This window comes from Schistocerca serialis, chromosome 6 (assembly GCF_023864345.2).
Source record: "Schistocerca serialis cubense isolate TAMUIC-IGC-003099 chromosome 6, iqSchSeri2.2, whole genome shotgun sequence".
NCBI lineage: Eukaryota > Metazoa > Arthropoda > Insecta > Orthoptera > Acrididae > Schistocerca > Schistocerca serialis.
This window is the reverse complement of record NC_064643.1, coordinates 420,551,745-420,575,150: the sequence shown is the minus strand read 5'-3', so window position 1 is coordinate 420,575,150 and position 23,406 is coordinate 420,551,745.

Below are 23,406 nucleotides of genomic sequence, written 5' to 3'. Positions count from 1 at the left end.
GATCCTGGACATGGGCTTTCCACAACAGCTTACTATCTATCCGAACGCCTAGGAACTTGAACTGTTCCGTCTCGCTTATAATACGCCTATTCTGTCTGATCAAAATATCGGTTCTTGTTGAATTGTGAGTTAGAAACTGTAAAAACTTAGTCTTACTGTGATTTAGCATCAAATTATTTTCCACAAGCCACGAACTTATTTCATGAACTACATTATTTGTAACTGTTTCAATATTACACATAAGATCCTTCACTGTCAAGCTGGTGTCATCAGCAAACAGAAATATTTTTGAATCACCTGTAATATTAGAAGGCATATCATTTATACGAGAAGAAACATCAGTGGTCCCAGCACCGACCCTTGGGGAATGCCCCACTTAACAGTGCCCCATTGGGACTGAACATCACTACCACTCTCAATATTGCGGAGAATTACCCTCTGCTTTCTGTTCTTAAAGTAAGAGGCGAACCAATTGTAAGCTACTCCCCTTACTCCATAATGGTCCAACTTCTGCAGTAATATTTTGTGGTCAACACAGTCAAAAGCCTTCGTTAAATCAAAGAAAACGCCTAGCGTTCGCAACCTTTTATTTAATCCGTCCAAAACCTCACAGAGAAAAGAGAATATAGCATTTTCAGTTGTTAAACTATTTCTTAAACCAAACTGAACATTTGACAGGAAATTATGTGAATTTAAATGCTCCAGTAACCTTGTATATACAACCTTCTCGATAACTTTAGCAAACACCGATGCCATAGAAATAGGTCTAAAATTGTCAACATTATCAATGTCTCCCTTTTAATAAAGTGGCTTCACTACCTAGTACTTTAATCGGTCAGGAAACCGACCACTCCTACAGGAAAAGTTACAGATATGGCTGATAACTGCGCTAACATACATAGAACAATATTTCAGTATTCTGCTAGATACCCCGTCATATCCATGAGAGTTCTTGGTCTTTAGTGATTTATTTATTAACTCAATCTCCCTCTTGTCAGTATCATGGAGGAGCATTTCAGGTAACAGTCTCGGAAGACTTTTTTCTAAGAGCGCTATATGATTCCCTGTTGGGACTAGGTTTCTATTTAGTTCACCTGCTATATTCAGAAAGTGATTGTTAAATACTGTACATATATGCGACTTATCAGTAACACAGACATTCCTACTACGCACTGATTCTATATCCTCGACCTGTCTCTGCAGACCAGCAACATCCTTTACGACTGACCATATGGTTTTAATTTCATCCTGAGACTTAGCTATTCTATCTGCATACCACATACTTTTTGCCTTCCTAATAACATTTTTAAGCACCTTACAATACTGTTTGTAATGGGCTGCTGCATTTAGATTTTGACTGTTTCTAACGTTTTGATATACACTCCTGGAAATTGAAATAAGAACACCGTGAATTCAATGTCCCAGGAAAGGGAAACTTTATTGACACATTCCTGGGGTCAGATACATCACATGATCACACTGACAGAACCACAGGCACATAGACACAGGGAACAGAGCATGCACAATGTCGGCACTAGTACAGTGTATGTCCACCTTTCGCAGCAATGCAGGCTGCTATTCTCCCATGGAGACGATCGTAGAGATGCTGGATGTAGTCCTGTGGAACGGCTTGCCTTGCCATTTCCACCTGGCGCCTCAGTTGGACCAGCGTTCGTGCTGGACGTGCAGACCGCGTGAGACGACGCTTCATCCAGTCCCAAACATGCTCAATGGGGGACAGATCCGGAGATCTTGCTGGCCAGTGTAGTTGACTTACACCTTCTAGAGTACGTTGGGTGGCACGGGATACATGCGGACGTGCATTGTCCTGTTGGAACAGCAAGTTCCCTTGCCGGTCTAGGAATGGTAGAACGATGGGTTCGATGACGGTTTGGATGTACCGTGCACTATTCAGTGTCCCCTCGACGATCACCAGTGGTGTACGGCCAGTGTAGGAGATCGCTCCCCACACCATGATGCCGGGTGTTGGCCCTGTGTGCCTCGGTCGTATGCAGTCCTGATTGTGGCGCTCACCTGCACGGCGCCAAACACGCATACGACCATCATTGGCACCAAGGCAGAAGCGACTCTCATCGCTGAAGACGACACGTCTCCATTCGTCCCTCCATTCACGCCTGTCGCGACACCACTGGAGGCGGGCTGCACGATGTTGGGGCGTGAGCGGAAGACGGCCTAACGGTGTGCGGGACCGTAGCCCAGCTTCATGGAGACGGTTGCGAATGGTCCTCGCCGATACCCCAGGAGCAACAGTGTCCCTAATTTGCTGGGAAGTGGCGGTGCGGTCCCCTACGGCACTGCGTAGGATCCTACGGTCTTGGCGTGCATCCGTGCGTCGCTGCGGTCCGGCAGGTCGACGGGCACGTGCACCTTCCGCCGACCACTGGCGACAACATCGATGTACTGTGGAGACCTCACGCCCCACGTGTTGAGCAATTCGGCGGTACGTCCACCCGGCCTCCCGCATGCCCACTATACGCCCTCGCTCAAAGTCCGTCAACTGCACATACGGTTCACGTCCACGCTGTCGCGGCATGCTACCAGTGTTAAAGACTGCGATGGAGCTCCGTATGCCACGGCAAACTGGCTGACACTGACGGCGGCGGTGCACAAATGCTGCGCAGCTAGCGCCATTCGACGGCCAACACCGCGGTTCCTGATGCGTCCGCTGTGCCGTGCGTGTGATCATTGCTTGTACAGCCCTCTCGCAGTGTCCGGAGCAAGTATGGTGGGTCTGACACACCGGTGTCAATGTGTTCTTTTTTCCATTTCCAGGAGTGTAATTGCCACTTTGTTCTACAAGAGATTCTTATCCCTCTAGTCAGCCACCCAGGCTGTCTGTTTGTGCTAGTACCCTGTTTTAAACGTTCTATTTGTGTGATACATTCACCGTGTTTACTTTTTGTTAGATCTTGAGGAGTTGATGCTGCAGCGCGGTCTGTTTATCAGTGGCTAATAAAGTTACTGCACTGACCACTGCCTACTTAAAAATTAAGGCTCTACTTTAAAGATCAATTGACACGCGCTAAAACGTGTGTGGGAAAATAGTGCCTATTCCCCACAGTTTTCTAAGGTGTATTTAGTATCGAGCGTAATCTGCCAGAGAAGAAATGCTGTTGTGCCCGATAACTTACGTAAAACTTCGTATACGGGACATGACCGTTTTATTAGCCATACTATTTATTAAGTTAAATATCATCCAAAGTGCGGTGTAGAATATGCTCTAGTTGTGGCTAAGAGTAGCAATTGGCTGTGGCGGTGGGGTTATGTTACCATTAACTTTAATAAGTGGTGACGTGATGCAGTTGTTGGGTGTGATCTAACCACTAACTAAGTAACTAGTGGTTTCTGGTGTTGATTATCCGTCTCTGCTGTTTTGAGCCGAGTGCATTTGTATGGGTGTGGTGCGCGTGCCGATTGGTAAACTTTTGAGAGATTGTAGTTTTCATAATGTGGGTTTAACGAGGCAGACCAACAGAAATTTGCATTACGTAATTGAATCATGCCGTTTTTGCTTTTTTTGGCAATTTCTTAATTTTTTAACTGAAAAATAGTAATTTATTGCAAAGTTTTCTGGTGACATGGTGCCACTGAATGTTTAAAATATTTCCGCCAGCTAAATCTACAATGCTGCTGTAAGGAGTGTGACAGCTAGAAAAGGCTACATTTTTATACTGGGTCAACTTGAAGCTCTTTCCCATCTGTCTTACCTTCTATGATCATCCATTCATAATCGAAGTTTTTGAAAGCTGTACAGAGACAGTATTATGGTTTTCGAAAAACTAAACTTTCTTCTGCTTTGTAGGAAACGGTATGATGGCAAATTTCAATTTGTATTCGTATTTGTCATATTTGTTAGAGGGAGCTCCCTCTAACACGCAGTCTGTGTGTCACTTACAGGCTATAAACTCGCCGGAATTGACCACTTAAATCATGTACTGTCTTTTGACTGGATGCTTATTACTCCGTGATTGTCTGCTATCACGTTGCACAGTTTCGCATATAGTCATGCAGAAAACTCATACCCTCATTTATAGTAACATGACGTTGAACTATTTCCAAATCACAACCAGAATCTCGTTCTTGTAAAGCCTCAAGTTTCTTTAACAGCTATTTTACCAATCGTCAGTAATTTCAGACAACATTACAATCGCATTTTTTTTATGTACATTTATCTTTCGTCACCTGACTTGGGCAAGATAAAGGTGAACAGTAGCGGCAAATTCATTTTAAGATGATGGGTAGTCAGACAAATAATCTAAAATATATGAAAAAGTCATCCAATAATTGTCTATCCTCCTTACACCCAACCCTGTTACGCATCACATCCGTACATATTCGACTTCTAAATGCACACTCGACAGCAACCCATTCAAGATCATTTGCTGCATCTAATTTAAAGAATTTTTGTGCCTTTCAGCCATTGTTGCGAAGTGGACACTAATACAATAATATTACTAGGCGAGTCTCAAAATCAGTGATCTCCATTAAGTCATCCTATTAAAAAACTTCTCCATCTGTGCTCTTCTTAGTTTTCGTTGGGAAACTAGCTGCTGCAGTCACTCAGTCATTGCAGATTTTTCATTACTCAGTTGAGTAATAGACAACAATGGCTGCTGGTAGACGCTACAGTACTGAATGAAAAGCATGTCTGAGTTACAGAAAGAAGGTGAAGTAGGTTGCATCCATAGATGACACAAAATGCAACATATATAACAAATGCTAGTAGGATAGACAGCGTATGCATAAATGTGTAAGGAAGTAGGGTCAGTAGGTGAAAGATGAAGAGTAATTTTTGCAGAGAGTTGCCGCGTATTGAATTTCGTCACAGTTACATGTATTTTTCTGGGAGATGACCAGTAGTCACTGCTCACTCCAGCTGCCAACATAATAAGCAGCACTAAGAAACAAAAATATCCTTAAGTTAGAGCAAGTAATCAGGAAATCAAATATGTAAGATTCTTAATGATAGTATATGTTTGTCGTACTTACATTTTTAGGTTGCACACGAGTACTAGATAAACATTTAATGATGTTGACACCTATGATAGTAAAACATCAGTACTTTCCTCAAGTGGTAGCCCCACTTTTATAACTCCACCTCCCTGCAGAGTTAGCAAGTACTGATAAAAGGTGAGGATGAAACAGGTTCCATAAGGTGTGAGATCAAGAGTCTTCAAAGACTGCCATTAACGTACACTATTACTACTATTACTAGCGTAACTGGAAAAAAAATAAGTAAATAATAATGTTCTTTCCCGAAGCAGTGATGGTCGCTCTGATAAATAAATATCATTTATGATGGTGACCATATCCCAGCAGCTGTCTTACAAATTTGAAAGGTATAGTGTGGACCATCATGGTAGGTTTCGTTTGAATGTTGAGTAATACAGAGTCTTTGTTGCAAGTAAAGTCTCAATATAGATCTCATTTAATTACCTGTTTAACTAGGGTTTAATTCTTGTCGCAATAATTGGTGGTAAATGTGGTCGTCCTGCACCCCCACGTTTTCCATTTATAGTTCTGAGATTGTTAGAAAATATGGAAGGAAGACACACTAAGCTAATTGCACTGCAGAAGATTTTAAATAAGCAAAGAAAAGCTGTTGCTGGAGGATTATTGATTAGGAAGGTTGCTGAAAGTTTCAAAATATGTCGTTGTACACTAAAAATCAGATCAAAAAGGAGAAATGATTTGGACTTTATCTTTGGAAGGAAACGTGGCTTTTTCCTGCACATGAAGAAGCTGTAGCTCATCATGTTAAAACACCTGAAGATACAGGGTCTTGCGGAAAAAAACAAAAAGTGCTTCACTATCAAAAGATGTAGCACAATCACGAGGACAAATCGAGGAACCACCGCTACTATAGTTATTAACTGGAGTAGCTCTGCTTGGGAAAACTAGAGCTCCAAGCACTGAAGCTCAAATCGTGGTAGGTAATGAAATCTGGCTAAAGCTGGATATAAGTTAAGCCGAAATTTTTACAAAGGATCTAACGGTGTTCAATAAGGCTAGATTACATACAATTAGTGGTGTCGTGTTTCTTTCCTGTCATAAGTAGTTAATCTTGTTGTGGAATTGAAGAAGATAGTTCCTGTCAGTTAATTATGGTTCATGTCATACTTGTCAACTGGAATAAATAATGGTTCCCTTTACCGACTCCCGGACTCAGATGATACACTTGCTGAAAGGCTCAAAGAAAACACGAGTATCATGTCCAGTTGGTACCCCACTCATATGGCTCTGCTTGGTGGTGACGTCATTTTTCCTCGATACACCGGCGAAAATACAAGGTTAAACTGGTGGTGGACATTAAACGTCGACCGAAACTGTACTAAACTCTTTCTCCGAATATTATTTTGTAAAATTGGTCCAAGAGCTCCCTCTAAACGCAAACTGTTGTGAAACCATACTTAACATCTTAGCGCCAAATAATCCAGTGCAAAAAGGATGCATGAGAGTGGATACAGGGATTAGTGACCACAGTGTTGTTGTAGTAAGACTGAATAACGTGAGGACTATGTCCACCAAAAACAAACGTAAAACGTATATTCTTGAAAAGCAAATCAAAATACCCTTGACCTCTTTATAAGATACGGTCTCCACTACTTCCACACAAACCATGTAAGTATAACCCTACTGTGACTTGAATTTAGAGAAATACTATTTACAGAAACTGAGAGATATATGTAAATACATTACTAAGGAACGGAACAGGTCCACCATGGTACACAAAACAGGTCAGAGCAATGTTTCAGAAGGAACGAAAGACACAAGCTGAATTTAAAGGGCGCAAAATCCCTAACATTGGCGAAGATTTACAGACTCATCTAATTTAGAGCGGACTTCAATGCAAGGTGATTTTGATGATAACCGCGACGATACTCTGTCTCGAAGTCTGGCCAAAAGTCCTAAGATATCCTAATCGTATTTAAAGATTACCACCGACAGGCACAACACTACCTTCATTGAGCAATAACGCTGGTAATGATGTTACAGATGACAGAACCACTAAAGCATGGTTACTAAATATGGTAGTCTGAAATTCCATTACCACGGAATAGAAACTAGGTATTCCAAATTTTGAATCAAAAGCATCAGCCAGGTTGAGTAACTTAGAAGTAAATATCCGCTGAGTAGTGAAGCAGCTCATATCGCTTAATACAGCAGAGTGTTCTGGTCTAGATAGTATTCCAACTAGGATCCTTTCGGAGTGAGCTGGTATAGTAGCACCATAGTTAATAATCATATACAACGGCTCACTTGACGAAGGATCCTTACCTAAACACGTTAAAATTACAAAGGTCATATCAGTCCCCAAGAGAGGAAATAGCAGTAATTCGCTGAAATACTGGCCCATACTACTTACGTTAAATTGAAGCAGGATATTACGTATAACATACAGTATACTGCGATCGAACGTTATGAATTACCTCGAAGAACATGATACATAGGCACTTACTCAGCACGGATTCATAAAATATCGCTCGTGTACAACAAAGCTAGTTCTTTGTTCTCATAAAGTACTGAGTGTTATCGACAGGAGATCTGAGATAGATTTCATATATTTACATTTCTAGACTGCTTTTGATACCGTTCCTCACAAGCGAACTCTGATCAGACTGTATGATTATGATTTATCGTCTCAGTTGTGCGACTGAATTCTTAAATTCGTGTCACAAAGGAGATAGTTGTTAATAACTGACGGAAAGTCATCGAGTAAAACAGACGTGATTTCCGGCGTTCCCCAAGGCATTTTTACAGGCCTTCTGCTGTTCCTAATCTACATAAATGATTTAGGGGATAGTATGAGCAGCCATATTATCTGACTTCAGATGATGCTGTCATTTACCGTTTAGTAAAGTGATCGAAGAATAGGAAAGATAGAGTAGGGTGCAAAAAGTGGCTATTGACCTAAAATAATGAAACGTCTGGAATCATCCACAGAAATACTAACAGGAACACAATAAATTTCGGTTGCCCCAATGGATCACAAAACTCTAAAGGCTGTGAATACAACTAAATACCTAGGGACTTCAATTACGAACCAGTTTAATTGGAGCTATTTTATACATTATGGCGTGTGGAAGGCTAACCAAAGACAGCGATACAATTGCAGAAGACTTAGAAGACGCAACAAATCCGATAAAGAGACCGCTCACAAACACCTGCTTGAGTATTACTGGACAGTATGGGATCCTTACTGGATTGGATTGTCAGAGAACGCCGAAAATGTTCAGAGAAGTGCAACTCGCGTTTTACTGTCTAGAAAATTGGGAGGGGGTGTAACGGATATGATACTCGAGCTGGTGTGGCAACCGTTAAAACAAAGCCGTCTTCGTTGTTGCCTGGTTTCAGAAACACAGAACTTTCTGACTAAAGCAGACGGCCAGAGCTTTTTGACACAGCATAGTGATGTGTTATAAAAGCTGGAAGGCTCACTGTGAATAGCTCGTCACTGTTGGTGCACCGTAAGAGTCGTAGTCAACAATGAAGTCTAATACTGCTAATAGAATCTATGTATTTAACTTAGCAAGTCCTTGTAATACAAGAAAACAGGGCTTCTTCTACTTGCGTATTACAGAACATGAAGCATCTGAGTGTAGACAGATTGAGATTGGTCACAGCTATGTTACTTTTTTTCCAGAACTATCTTTTTTGATTGTCATGATTCCACACCACAGACAATCAACATATTCTGAAGGAATTCCGATTTCGGAGGTTGAGTGGTACTTAAAGCCTTATGGTTGATTCTGGTGGTTTCATTCTATAGTGGACAGTTCCCTACTATGAATTGGATATAACGTCTGCAAAATGGGTAATGGAATATCATCATTATCTCAATATTAGCTCAGCTGGTGTGCCGCTGGAAATGGCACTATATAGTATATGCGCAGTTATTCAAACTGAGTTGAGCGCGTTACAGTCGCAGGTTCGAATCCTGCCTCGGGCATGGATGTGTGTGATGTGCTTAGGTCGGTTAAGTTTAAGTTCTAGGGGACTGATGACCTCAGAAGTTAAGTTCCATAGTGCTCAGAGCCATTTGAACTATTATTTTGAACTGCCCACAGCTTGTTGCACTGCAGCCGAAACTGAGTATTGACAAATATGAATCCCTGACTGGAGAGTTAAGTGTAAAGTCGTTGCATGATCGTTCCCTGTGAGATTTCTCATGTCATCGTAGCTGCTGTCATCTTTCTGATTTTCTTATATTTCTACACAAAATGTAGATGGCATTCTAAAAAGTTGAAGACGAAGATTAAATTCGTGTTTTCACTGTGTGTGGTAGCATAAATGGCCCTGTGTGTGATAACATAAAAAGCGAAAAGCTACATTCTGTGAGTCAAAGTTCACTGTGATTAATTGAATGAAAAATAAAAAATAAAAAGATGTAACAAAACTTACACTTGTTGTATTTTTGTTAACTGTTATTTTTCCTTCCATTTCCTTTGTAAAATAATTTTTCTGTCTCATCATAGTAAACATGACGGAAAGAAGAAATTTACTCATTATAATGATAATGAGGCATAAGAGGAAGTACTGCACAAAACTGTTTTTCTTTCTTTGTATGTTGTGCGCGCGCACACACACACACACACACACACACACACACACACACACATGCACACACACACAGATGGCATGAAAGAGACAGAGGTAGGAAATTCACTGTGGCAAAAGTTAGAGAGATGATGATGAGGCAGATGGGATATTATTGTGAACACCCAAGTGAGATGAAATTTAATGACGAGATAATACAGTATTTAAAGAGATGGAATGTTATACAGTGTGTGTGTGTGTGTGTGTGTGTGTGTGTGTGTGTGTGTGTGTGTGCGCGTGTGTGTAATTTTTGAATGTAGATATACTGAATATGTTTGAATATGATGCAGTTTTGCGCAAATAAATTTGAACATGACGTCGATTCAAGTGAAGTTCACGTAACATTTTCGGAAACACTACATATATTTGAACTTGGTGCCATACCTATGCAAATCAAATGAAGTTTGGGTAATCTCACACCTACGTTTGATGCACACTAAATTCTACGGTGTGCCTAAGTGCATCAAATTAATACCACGCTGAGATTGTCTCTAGGTGGAGTGGGAGAGCCGGCCGCGGTGGTCTAGCGGTTCTAGGCGCGCAGTCCGGAACCGCGCGGCTGCTACGGTCGCAGGTTCGAATCCTGCCTCGGGCATGGATGTGTGTGATGTCCTTAGGTTAGTTAGGTTTAAGTAGTTCTAAGTTCTAGGGGACTGATGACCACAGATGTTAAGTCCCATAGTGCTCAGAGCCATTTGAACCATTTTTTTGGAGTGGGAGAGGGAAGGCGGAGCGTTGGCACGTGGCTGTCACGTGATGATTGTGCCGTCATTGAAAAGGGGGACGAGGCTTCTGACGTCATAGGTGTTTACGTAATGTGACCTGTATGTTCTACATGATCTTTGACAGACGGTAGAAGACCGAAGTGGGCGAGGGAAATACACTACTGGCAGTTATCATTCAGTGCAATATTTCTAACATATCAGTGTTGTATTAAACGTTAAACAATCATAACAGGTAGCACCAGTGTCATGTGTGGAATCAAACCAATTACTTGTCTCCGAGAAGTGACAGAAGATACATATTGGTTAACCACAATTGTATTTCAACTGATAAATTGCGTTAAGGTGTAAAAGACCATTGAATAGCTCGATTAGTTTCAATTTTTGCATTTAAGGAGTCAGGGCATCTCTATGGAAGCAACATATTTGTGGGAAAACCTTTCATATTGATTCAATGACTCAGAGCTTTTGTGCTGTGATGTAATATCTAAAGGGCCACAGAGACCACTGGTTTTCGGCCACTGTGTAAAATAATCCTCCAGTCGATGCTTCGTGGCCGCTAATTCATTATCTGCTTTAGTCAAGCGTTACGCTTATATTTCTTGCTCATTTCTTCGAGCGATTAATAGGCCGCTTCGCATATAGTAATCAGAGTCCGAGGGAAGGTGATTTGAATAGGCTTCTTCCGAAACGTACGAGTCTTTCGCATTGCAGGTTAAACCTGTCAGTGTCGGCAACATTACAATAGCACTGAATTTTTATCTAGGAAATATCGATTTGTAAAAAAACCAGAAACTTCATTCTTCGCTTTCCTTACTTGGTCTAAATATATCTCTTTAAGATTTCGCTACAATTTTGTATTCATTCTTCGGGAAGATTATTCTTAGCTGCTGTAATTCTTCTGCTTGGGCTTCCTCGTCAGACAGCATATGAATCCTCTGGACCAGAATACGAAACACGAACTTTCTCTTTGACATAAATCAACGTTTTACTTTCCATTTAAATGAAGGAGTGTTAATCGGATGGAATTATTGAATTTGGTCAACATTTCTACACGTATGTGCACACGTAACACATTGTTACGGAAATATCAGACGCTACACACAAAAATATCTTTAGCCTCTACTTCACAACTTAACTGAAGTTTGGTCAGTAAGCGCTTCGGAGAAAAGTGGTCTTAACCTTTTATATTAGATACAGTACTCTATTTCTTGATCCTAGGTTTAATATTGTCTCTTATTTTGTTTTCCATACCACTCACACCAGATATACATAACACACAGTGTAAACACATATCATAGTCGTCCACGTGATACACTCTACATTACTAAACGCCTAGATCAGTTCGTGTTTCATGTTTTATGATTCGTAGTCCCACTTGGTGGTTGCCTGTCAAATAGCTTCATGGGGAAATTAAAACTATTCAGTATTTCATATAATTATTGACAGAAATTTAAAATTTATAGAGTAGTCATAATGTACGCATTACGATGTGTAATCTTATTTTATGTACTGACACATTAAGACAGATATTACAGTTACAAACAGTGCACTCGACTTGAGGGAACGCTAACGGACATCGTGTCTTTGTACAAACTATACTTACCCAGTATTTCAAAATGATAGCACTTGGTGACTATCAGCAAACTTCTCACTTAATTTCAAAGCGCTACTAAGCTTTTTCTCGCTGACACCAGCCACGAAACGATGACAGGAAAAGAGCTTACCGCATGCTACTTATTGCCTATTTGAAGCAAAACTGACGGATCATCTATAACGTTTTACCCATTTATTACTCGTTTAGTACTAACTCTACTCGCAACACATTTTACAGACAGTATCTATATCTATCTATAAATGGTATCATAGTACGTCACCTGTTTAAGGAGAAGTTCCGTCATGAATATTGAGATGAACGCTAAACTAGATTTTCCTAAACAAAGATTGCAAATTATGCAGAGATTACTCATCCAATGTTTAATAATTAAAGCATGTACGACTTCGAACAAACTTCGAACATAATTTCAAACATTTTTAAAAAAATTTCTCACTTAAATGCTTTTGCGTCAAATATTGAATACTAGTTTACGTTAAATATTTAGTACTAGTATACCTAAGAGCATTCTGGCTCACTTTGCACTTATGTGCTGTACTGAAACCCACAATACCATTTCTTCAAACACTATTGTCTGACCTTTGAGGTCAGACTATGGTTACATCGCTTGACGAACATCAAGGTGATGTTCTTTTGCGGAATCGTGAAACTGCGTACTTTTATTTAGGGTGTGAACGTCGCGTTTCAGTAGAAATGGATGTGACACAGGCGGCAATATTTAGGAGATAGCATACTTCCTAAGGCATTTTCCTCGCCCATTTCAACTTTCAAGAGTCATATAAATCATACAGCAGCTAAGAAAAAAATTTCCTTTGCACAGTTTAAAGTTAGATCCATTTTCTCTGTGCAGGAGTAGTCTCGTTTTTCTTTTTTTCTTGTCAGTTGTTTCATCGCTATAATTTCAAACGGAAGGCGTTGCGATTGAGGTTACTGTTGTAGCTACTGCGGTAGAGAAGGTGAGGGTGCAAGGTTTGAAGTTTTTTGGCTACCTCGTAAGTCATTACTAGTGAATACTCCTCATCTTCGTCAGTTAAGAGTTTGTAACTAATTGCGTTAGTAGCTGCAGTACGAGCCTGTACTGGAGCGTAGTTGCCATATCCGTTCGCTGTCCTTGTCGTAATGCGCGCTCAGCATCTGTCCACCATCTAAGAATTGCAATTTCCTACTCGCATTGCAATACAGCAACGCCACGTTCAGTTGTGGTTGTTAGTAGAGGGCAAATAATAGGGAAAATCGCAAATGATCGCTTGATATAAAGAAGCTATTAATGTATGAAGATTGAAAATTATTTTACATTTTAGAAATGAATGAATCGATTAGCTCAAATAAATATTTCAGGTAAGAATAATGGATGAAAGAAAACCTGCCTTAATCACTTTCGCTGGTGCTACTGCAGCCATCTACGTGGAATCCTAGCCGTTCTATTGCTATGTCACGGCAGTGGGGTCTTGATGCGTAGCTGTTTTCAAGTTTGTCTACATAATAACTGACTTCCTCCAGACATTCTGTGGAAGACTTTCCAGAGCAGAACGGCGCAACTATAAAGTATCGTTTATTTTAAAAGTCTTGTTCTCCTGTGCTTCTTTGTTCTTGACAAATGTCTAAATAAGTTGAATAGTTTTGAATTCGTTGTGCGCCATAGGCAGCCAAAGAAGTTTAATTCCCTTCTCCACTGAGGGCAATGCACTTTCCAAAAGGTATTCTTGTGGCCCGAAGTGCAGCCACGCATGGCCAGCTTTAGGACATTCCTCATATGGCGTGGCATTAGAAGGAAGCTCCACGTTTTTTCTTTCTATTACTTCGGTAATAGAAACTTTTCCCTATTTCACTGATGGATTTCGTGATACTGGATTTGGCGTCGTGCGATATCGAGCTTCCTCTAAACCAGTAGCAGATTTGCTTGGAATTTTTCGAGAACGCTCCTAAGCCACTCTTTATAGTGTCTGGTATTCATCTCAGAATGACAATCAGCTCCTCCTTTTTCCGTAGTAAAACAAGAGCCACCATTCTTCAAGATTCCATCTTCGTTCCCAATGTGTCACATTAGAATCCTTTTTCCAGACCTTAACGATGTTCGAATAAATCATTTTCAGCCAGTCTACTCTTGAACATTTCGTCTGTCAGGGTCGTATACGTTTTCCGATTCGTGAGGTATTTTCTGGAATGATTTGCGCCACACCAACTCTCATTAGTATAAAAATAATCCTTCCAGAGTTTCATAAATGTCGTATTTCCCGCACCATCACCACAAATTTATTTAGAATTTTTTTGTATCTGAAGCCCAGTTTCCAATAGCACATTCATGACAGGAATGTCATCAGATTTCCAATATGACTGCTGCCGTTGGGGACTGCTTTTCCGCATAAAAGTTGTGGATTTTCGTTTTTATATTTGCCTGCGTTAACTCGTCAAATGAAACCTTCTGTCGCCTGCCAGAACTCTTTTTCGGTGATACAAGCATGAAGTTACTCTACATTCTGTCTAAATTCGCTTCACTGTACTTTCACTATCACCGACATGTTCAGAAGTTGTCTTTTCTGTATGTACACAAAAATGTGTGTGAAATCTTTTGGGACTTAACTAACCTTACACACTAAATTATCCTAAGGACAAACACGCACACACACCCATGCCCGAGGGAGCACTCGAATCTGCGCCGGGACCAGCCGCACAGTCCATGAGTGCAGGGCCTTAGACCGCTCGGATAATCACTCGCGGCGTCTGTACACATTCAGAAGTTGTCTTTACTGTATGTGAAACGGAACTGCTCACACCCTGTTCTTTTTCGGCCTCGAAGGGAAAACGTGCAGTGATCTCTATAGACTTTACACAACTCCAAAAATGATGCATGGTTTCACGCAAGTAGAAGGCAGCCAATTATGTTACGAGAACTGTCTCCACATGACTACGCAAGAACGAATGAGAGCATGATTGTCTCCTATCTGACGGAAAGCTGTGATGCAACAATGAACAACGAAGCGGAAATATTGATCAGAGGTCAGGTAACATAGCATACGCGAGCAGGCGGCGCTTCGAAACGGAAAATAAATTAAATATGTGATATTAGCTGTTTATGTAGATTTATTTGCATAAAAACATAACAGCTGTGAAAGCTAACAATAGAGCTTGAATTTTCGCTTTTCATCATGTTAAAACATGTCACCAAAGGCGAATCTACATCCACCATTATGAGGAGATAACGACATATCGTAAAGCAACGAAAAATCTCCTGCAAGTACAACGATGTTTTATCTTTAAATTGTGCAAACGAATTTTTTCTCCTTACAACACCCTGAATTTTAAGAGTCCTCAAAGCTGACATGCACCAAGAAGTACTCGGAAAGTACACTTTCTCTTAACTACTGACACGAATGTCACTCCTGTTTCAACAAAAATGTAATATTCGTACATCAAATAAAAGTAGACGTTTTCACAATTTCGGCAAGGTATAACACATTGAAGTTTGTTATGGGATGTAATCAGAATATGAGCCCCAAGCCCATTATGATATGGATGGTAGTACGGGTTAGCTACATGCAGGGGCAATGGCGTCACAATACAATATGGCTGGATGCCCCACCACTTTATCAGTGACATCGGTACTTGAAAAGATAAACCCCTTTTCCAGCTGTCTCTCTCTCCAAAAAATCAAAATCCAACTTGCACTAGTGGAAAATTGAAGAGAAATATACGGGATGGTAGAAATAGACCAGTTGCAGTTTGTAACACTACCTCTTGCCCCCACCCCCTACCCCCTTACTCCCTCCCCTCTCCTAACCTCTTCTCTCCAGTGAACACCAGTCTTTAGACTCCATGAAAATGAAATAACCGCTCACAAAATACGTTTCCAGTATTTCCGCCTGCGTACGCGCACACTACACAAACACGCACGCACGGACACACACACACACACACACACACACACACACACACACACACACACACACACTGAAGTAAATGTAATCTCTACCTGACTGCGAAAAATGACACGTTTAAAAAAGGTGCCACCCATTTTTCCACTTCTCACTGCAAAAATTTGCTTATGGACTGTCACGATAGTAAATTTCGTTGTTAAATCATTCGATAAGGAATATGGAAATGAGTGTAAAACATACTGATCATAAACCGTAAAAGAGACAGCTTTTCCGTATGCAACATAACTAGCGAATAAGAAATTTGTTGTTACTGAGGATTCGCTTGCCTTTACATTTTATTCTGATTACCTTTAAAATGCGAAATACAACTAACTGTTGTTTTCCAACCACCAAATGATTGCAAATTTCATTTCCCATCAGTGTTTCTGGCGCACCCGACATGCGTTGACTTGCTGTCAGCCGATGTGAATTCAGTTGGCCGAGTGCTAAGCCCCACGCTTTACTGCGAGTGAAGCCGCAGCCCCTGTTGCCAAGGCCATCGCTACACGTCTCTTAACAGCTTCATTCAGAACGCAGTCCCAAAACCACGAACCCCTCCCCCCGCTCTTCCGAATCTTCATATTTCATTGATTCACCTGTAGCCACACAATGTTCAACAACTTAGGTTGAGTGCGTCTTCTGTGATCCTTGCCCCTTTCTTCGACTGTCCACACAGTCTTCCTAATGTACGCCTTACGACATTTGCACGGAGTATGGTATACCCGGTTTACGGAGTTCCAAGAATCTTTCAACGTGCCTGACAGTACATGCGTTTTCGGAGATTGACAGAAAACGCATTTAATGTTACGTCGAGCCAATGTTCTACCCATTTTGATCTTTTCTCTGCCAGCATACGGCACGTACGACACTGTTTTATCCTCTTCGTCAAGTTATGTTTACCGAGGCTCTACCCTCTGCATGAAACCACTTCGGATTTGTCTCCTACTGTATCTGTTCTTCTTCAATACGTCTTTAAGATGGTTGAGCTCGCTTCGTGGTCTTCTTCGTCCGATGGTGCAGTGGCCCTGTGGGTATCATCACTCTGCGAACGATGGTTACGTGCGTTGTTGATTCCAGTCCGCGTAAGCATGTGTTCATCAGTGAATAGTATTTATGGAAGCAAACATCAATTGCCATTCAACCACTAACCAAATTCAAGACGCGATGCATTGTCATCATTGTAAAGATTGTGCACACACTGTGTGTGAAATGGATACAAGCTGTCTGCAAGAAGTGTTCGCCATGCAAGTGTTCGTGGGCTGTGATAATAACGTTATAAATCTGGTCATCTCCAATTAAAGATCCCGGTTGACCTAGTTCAGCACGAATAAGTATTCTTATTGATGTTCCTACTATTCCTGCCCATGCTCCAAACAGATACGTCCAGTAGGTCGTCGTCTGCTGGAAGTAGGACTACACTGTCCGCAGCTCGTGGTCGTGCGGTAGCGTTCTCGCTTCCCGCGCCCTGGTTCGATTCCCGGCAGGGTCAGGGATTTTCTCTGCCTCGTGATGGCTGGGTGTTGTGTGATGTCCTTATGTTACTTAGGTTTAAGTAGTTCTAAGTTCTAGGGGACTGATGACCGTAGATGTTAAGTCCCATAATGCTCAGACCCATTTGAACCATTTTTTAGGACTACACTGCATCATTACAACAGTGTGTTGCTGTTGCTGCACAGGATGTTGAACTACACGTTCAGAAGGGAAATGGGAACTTGGAAGAATACCCTTTCGTGAAATGTGCTGAAAGCTCTGCAATCACTCTAATATCGGGAATTAAACATGTCGGAAACTGTCGACGGTATTCTTCGACAGCAGCAAAAGCTGTAAATGTAGACAATATATGCATATTTTTCATTAGTGTGATGTGCAAAATTTTAGCCAGCGCTTGTAGAAACGTAGTTAGCTGATGCTGCTCCGTGATGTACTTTATGTTCCTCGCAATACTTCGTTCACGGCACATCAACAGAACTGCACATTCAACGGGCTAGGTTACCGAGAGAAAGAAAATCTCGCTCAAAGTCGCTGAGAGCAACGACTTAGGTCGGACTAAAATAAAACGTTGAATAGATGTGTAGGGTAAGATAGATATGTGCGTGTCAATAGCCCAAAAATAAATGTAAATTAAATCTGTACTATCTCGGAAACCATTCCGAATTGGGCATGTGTTCGTACGATGTTTTTGCTTAAAACAAGAGTTCCTGTCATAGTGTCCAACGAAATTTACGGATGTGATTGGCGAGACAGACCGTTATCAATTTTTTAGCTATGAAGAATTATAACATTGTGGCCATTGTGGAATAACTGGGATCATAAGCCTTGATACATCATTCGTGTCCTTCATGTGAAAAAATGAACATTTCAGATAATATTGGGCACAACCAAGATTATAAAGTACAAATGTAGGTATAATACCCGTCTGTGAGGTGAAATAGAGAGAAGACAAGGATTTCTTGTCAGACGAGTATAGGGTAGTATCGAAAGCAGAGGGAAAAGGTTTAACTGTAATAGGATTCGCTATGAATAGGAAGATAGGACAGAAAATGCTTTACTGCGAACAATGGAGTGATAGGGTTGTTGTCATCAGAATCCACAGCAAACCAACACCGACAACCAAAGTTCAGTCTGTGTGCCGACGTCGCATGCAGAAGATGTAGAGATGGAGATAGTATATGAGGATATTGAACGCGTAATTCAGTACATAATTGGAGACGAAAATCTAACATTGATAGTGGACTGGAAAACGGTTGTAGGGTAAGAAGCAGAGGAAAGAGTTACGGGAGAATATGGGAGTGGGAGCAGGAATGATAGAAGAGAATGACTGTTTGAGTTGTGTAATAAATTTCAGATGGTAATAGTTAATATTCTGTTCAAGAATCACAAGAGGAGGAGGTATGCTTGGAAAAGACGGGGAAATACAGGAAGATCTCATTTAGATTACATCATAGCCAGGCAGAAATGCCGAAATCGGATACTGGATTGTAACGCTTACCGAGGGACAGATATAAACTCAAATCACAATTTAATAATGACGCAGAGAAGGCTGAAGTTTAAGAGACTAGTTAGGAAGAATGAATGTGCAAAGACGTGGGACAGGGAAGTAATATGGAATGAAGAGTTACAATAGAAATTCCAGGTTATAGATACTTCGATAAGACACAGCTCAGTAGGCTGTTCAGTTGAAGAGGAATGGACATCTCTTAAAAGGGCAATCACAAAAATTGGAGAGAAAAACACAGGCACAAGGAGGTTAACTGCGAAGAAATCAAGGGTAACAGAAGATATACTGCGACTGGTCGACGAAAGAGGGAAGTACAAAAATGTTCCAAGAAAGTTAGGAATACCGAAATATAAGCTACTTGTGAATGAAACAAATAGGAAGTGCAGCAGAGCCAAGGCCAAATGGTTTCTGAAAAAAAAGCAATATAGGTAATACCGCTAACACTAGCCTACACTTCCAAAGAATTCTCTTAACAATCACGAATGTTGCTACTGATTTATGTTGTTTCACAGTACCACATAGCACCAGATAAAATATACCATCAGCCATGTACAATATTAGAGCTTGTCAGGTATTAATGCGTTACGCCAACTTCGGTATTAAAATAGCAGCAGACCGTTGAGGAATAAGTGATAAACACAGTCCACGTTATGTGATGGAATCACGGGTCCTTTTATAATTTGATTACAGAGAGAAGCCGCGCAGTGGTTTGCACACTGGACTCGCATTCGCGATGATGACGGTTCAAACCCGCGTACGGCCGTCCTGATTTAGGTTTTCTGTGATTTCTCTAAATCACTTCAAGAAAATGCTGAGATGGTTCCTTTGAAAGGGCACGGTCGATTTCCTTCCCCATCTTTCGCGGATCCGAACTTGTACTGAGTCTCTACCACGTTGTCTATGGGACATTAGACACTATTCTCCTCTCCTCCAGTAATCTAAACAGTGCCTGTCGATTTGAAGATGATTGTTTGTAGGGTATTACATCGGATTATTAGCGAACTGGTATTCTACATCTACATGATTACTCTGCAACTCATAATTACCTTCAAGCTGTTTCCCTATTGTTCCACTCTCGAACAGTGCGCGGGAGAAACTAACACTTATATCTTTCCGTATGAACTATTGGTACCCTTATTTTATGGTCATAATCATTTCTCCGCATGCAGGTAGGCGCAGACAAATTATTTCCACACTCTGAAGAGCAATTTATTTACATTTTTTAGAAAGTCCTGCCCCAACGAAAAAACGCCGTTGTTTTAATGATTGCCGCACCCATGCGTGTATCATAACCGTGGCAAAATCTCCGCTTTTTTAGCGATAATACAAGACTAATTGTTGTTCTTGAGCATCTTCGATGTCCTCTGTCAAAGTTATCTGATGCAGAACCCACACCACAAACCAATACTCCAGAAGAGGGTGAACAAGCTTTATTTACACCTGTTACAGTTTTGTGAAAAAAATCGGGGTCATCCCTTAGGTTTCCCCACCACTCTGTCTATGCGATCGTTCCAGGTTATTGTTATTAGTGATGCCTAAATATTTAGCTGAATTCAAAGCATTCAGGTTTTCATGATTTATCGTGTTTCTCAAATTTTGCGGATCTCTTTAGTGTTGATGCATTCACACTTTTCATTATTTAGAGTCAATTGACACTTTTTGCACCATAGAAATATCTGGTCTAAATCAGTTTCCAATTTTTTTCCGTTATCTAGTGACTTCATATGGCCGTAAATATAGCTTCATCAGCAGACAGTATTAGAGGGCTGCTCGGATTGTCCCCTAAATAATTTATGTAGAACATGAGCAGCATAGGGCCTATGACACTTCCTTTGGGAAGATCAGACATTATTTCAGTTGTAACTGATGACTTCACGTCAATTATGACGAATTGCGATCTTTCTAACGTAATTACGAATCCGGTCACACAGCTGAGACGATACTCCATAGGCACGTAATTTGGTGACAAGTCACTTGTTAGGAACGGTGTCAAAAGCCTTCTGGAAATCTAAAGATTTGACGTACACTCTCCATAGCTCTCAGTACTTCTTAAGAATAAAGAGATAGATGAGTTCCACAAGAAGGATTTTTTCTGACTTCATTTTTGCTATTCGTCAATAAAACGATCTTTTTCGGGATAATTCATAATGTGCGAACACAGTGTAAGTTCCAAAATCCTTCTGAAATCGACGTTAGTGACATGGTTCTGTAATTCGGAGGATTACCTCTGTTTTCTATCTTGGGTATTGGTGTGATTTGGGCAACTTTCCATTCTTTGCGTACGGATATTTCTATGGGCAGTCGGTTGCATGTGACTGCTAAGTATGGAGGTACTGTATCAACGTACTCTGACTGGTACGCGATCTGGCTCAGATGCCTTGCCTTTGCGCTTTAAGGTGCTTCGCTATACCGAAGATACCAGATTCTAAGTTACTCACGTTGGTAGTTGTTCTTGATTCGAATTAGGAAGTATTTATGTCGTTTTCTCCTGCAAAGGAATATTGGAAAACCGTGTTCATTAATCAATCATACTTCAGTGACAGTGTCATCATTAACATCACCATTGCTATCACGCAGCGAAGGTATGGATTGCGACTTGTCGCGTATGTTCTCTACATACGACCAGAATCTCTTTGAGTTTTCTCAAAGATTTAGAAAGAGAGTTTCTTTATGGAAACTATTAAATGCAGCTGGCACTGAAGTTCGTGCTGAATTTCGAGCTTCTGTAAGAATATGACTACCTTAGGGATTTTGGATCCTTTCAAATTTGCCATGGTTTTTTCGTTACTTCCGCAAAAGTTTTCTGACATGTTTCGTGTGCCATAGGGGTCAATATTCTTACTAATTTATTTAGTATATATCTCTCAGTTACCGTCAGTGCTGTTTAAACCATATCTGATGTATGCTTACATAGACGGGAAGGAGTGGAGAATTTCTTGTAGGAAGTCGTCAAGCGAATTTTTGTCTCTTTATTTCATAGGTGTATATCCCGTACGTTTTTGGGTGTTTCGGATGTTACAGCGTTCAGCTGCAAGAACCTTGTGGTCACTAATCCCTCTATCTCTCATGATGTTCCCTATTTGGTCAGGATTTTTTGTTGCTAACTATTTACAAAGAGTGGGCTCCTGAACTAATTATTCAAAATAATTGACTGAGAAAACATTTAGTACGATTTCGTACAACGTTTTTTTCCTACTACCAACTTTAAAAATGTATTTTCCCCAAGGTACCGAAGATACATCGAAGTCTCCACCAAAATTAATTGTATGAGTGGGGTACCTATTTGAAATGAGACTCAAGTTTCCTTGGAACTGTTCAGCAGCTACATCATCTGAGTCGGTAAGAGGACGGGGGGGTGGGGGGGGGGCGGTAAAGGCAACTATTTATTAATTTACTCCGGCTGTCAAGTATAGCCTCTGGACATAGTACCTCACAGGAACTATCTACATTAATTTCACTACAAGATAAACTACTTATGATGGTTAAAACACTCCAACTGAACACGGTTACGTTCTTTGTAAAAATGTCGGTGAACTTATTTTTAACCAGCTTTCTGTACCCGTAAATATTTGACATTCTTGTCTTTTACTAGCCTTTGGAGCTTTGGTTCTGTCCCACCATACGACAGTTTAAAATAAGGAATGTCGATTGTTGAGAGGGAAATTATTAAATCGGTTAAAATAATTAACAGGGTCTGCAGAAATACGGTGACTTCTGTTAGCACCTCAGGAGGATGATATCGTGTCATAAATGGATCGCTAGCCAGCCGAGTGCGACAACAGGTTAATAATCAAGGACACTAACGCGGGCGTTACGTGACGACCGATGGTCCGATCCACACCGAAGTGGTGGCATAGGCTGCAGTAACCGTGCCCCAATTATATTATCCATGGGCATCAGCCCGTGCTGATGCGTTCCGTCGTCCTACTGACCAGGGAAAAACATCAGATATCAGCGGGGAAGAAGCAATTCGTCATCGTCGGGTGCAGCTGGGAAGTCGAGTGACGCACCACCTGTGACACTCGGCGCCACCGCCACCGCGGACACGGTGACTGAGCCGCCAGGGTGGGCAACTGGAGTAAGCAGCAGGCTAGGCTGAAGCTAATGGGGGATTATACTGCATATGGTATGTTCTACAAAAGACTGAGAGAAGTCAAAACGCTTCAGGATTTGCGAAGGGGAAGGAGTGGTGGCAACCGATACACATTGGAGAAAAAAGTCAGGAACCTACTATCCTGAACAACTCAAGGGGTTGTATTAAAGGCGTGGGATTTTTGTGGATCGTGGGCCGTATCCACTAAATTTATATTGGCACATACGGACTCATGGAAAATGATGGGATCAATTCAGCTATCTTACAGGAATGGTTCTAAATGAATTCTTATGGGGCTTACAGCCTGAAATATCCAGAAAGTTGGTAATGGAGTTTTCGAAGTCGTCGAACCAAGTAATGGAAATCACGTTTTAATTTATGGAAATGGTCTGTGTTACTAGAACACAGGAAAGCAAGATGGTGTTTAGTATGGCTGTGGCATGCCT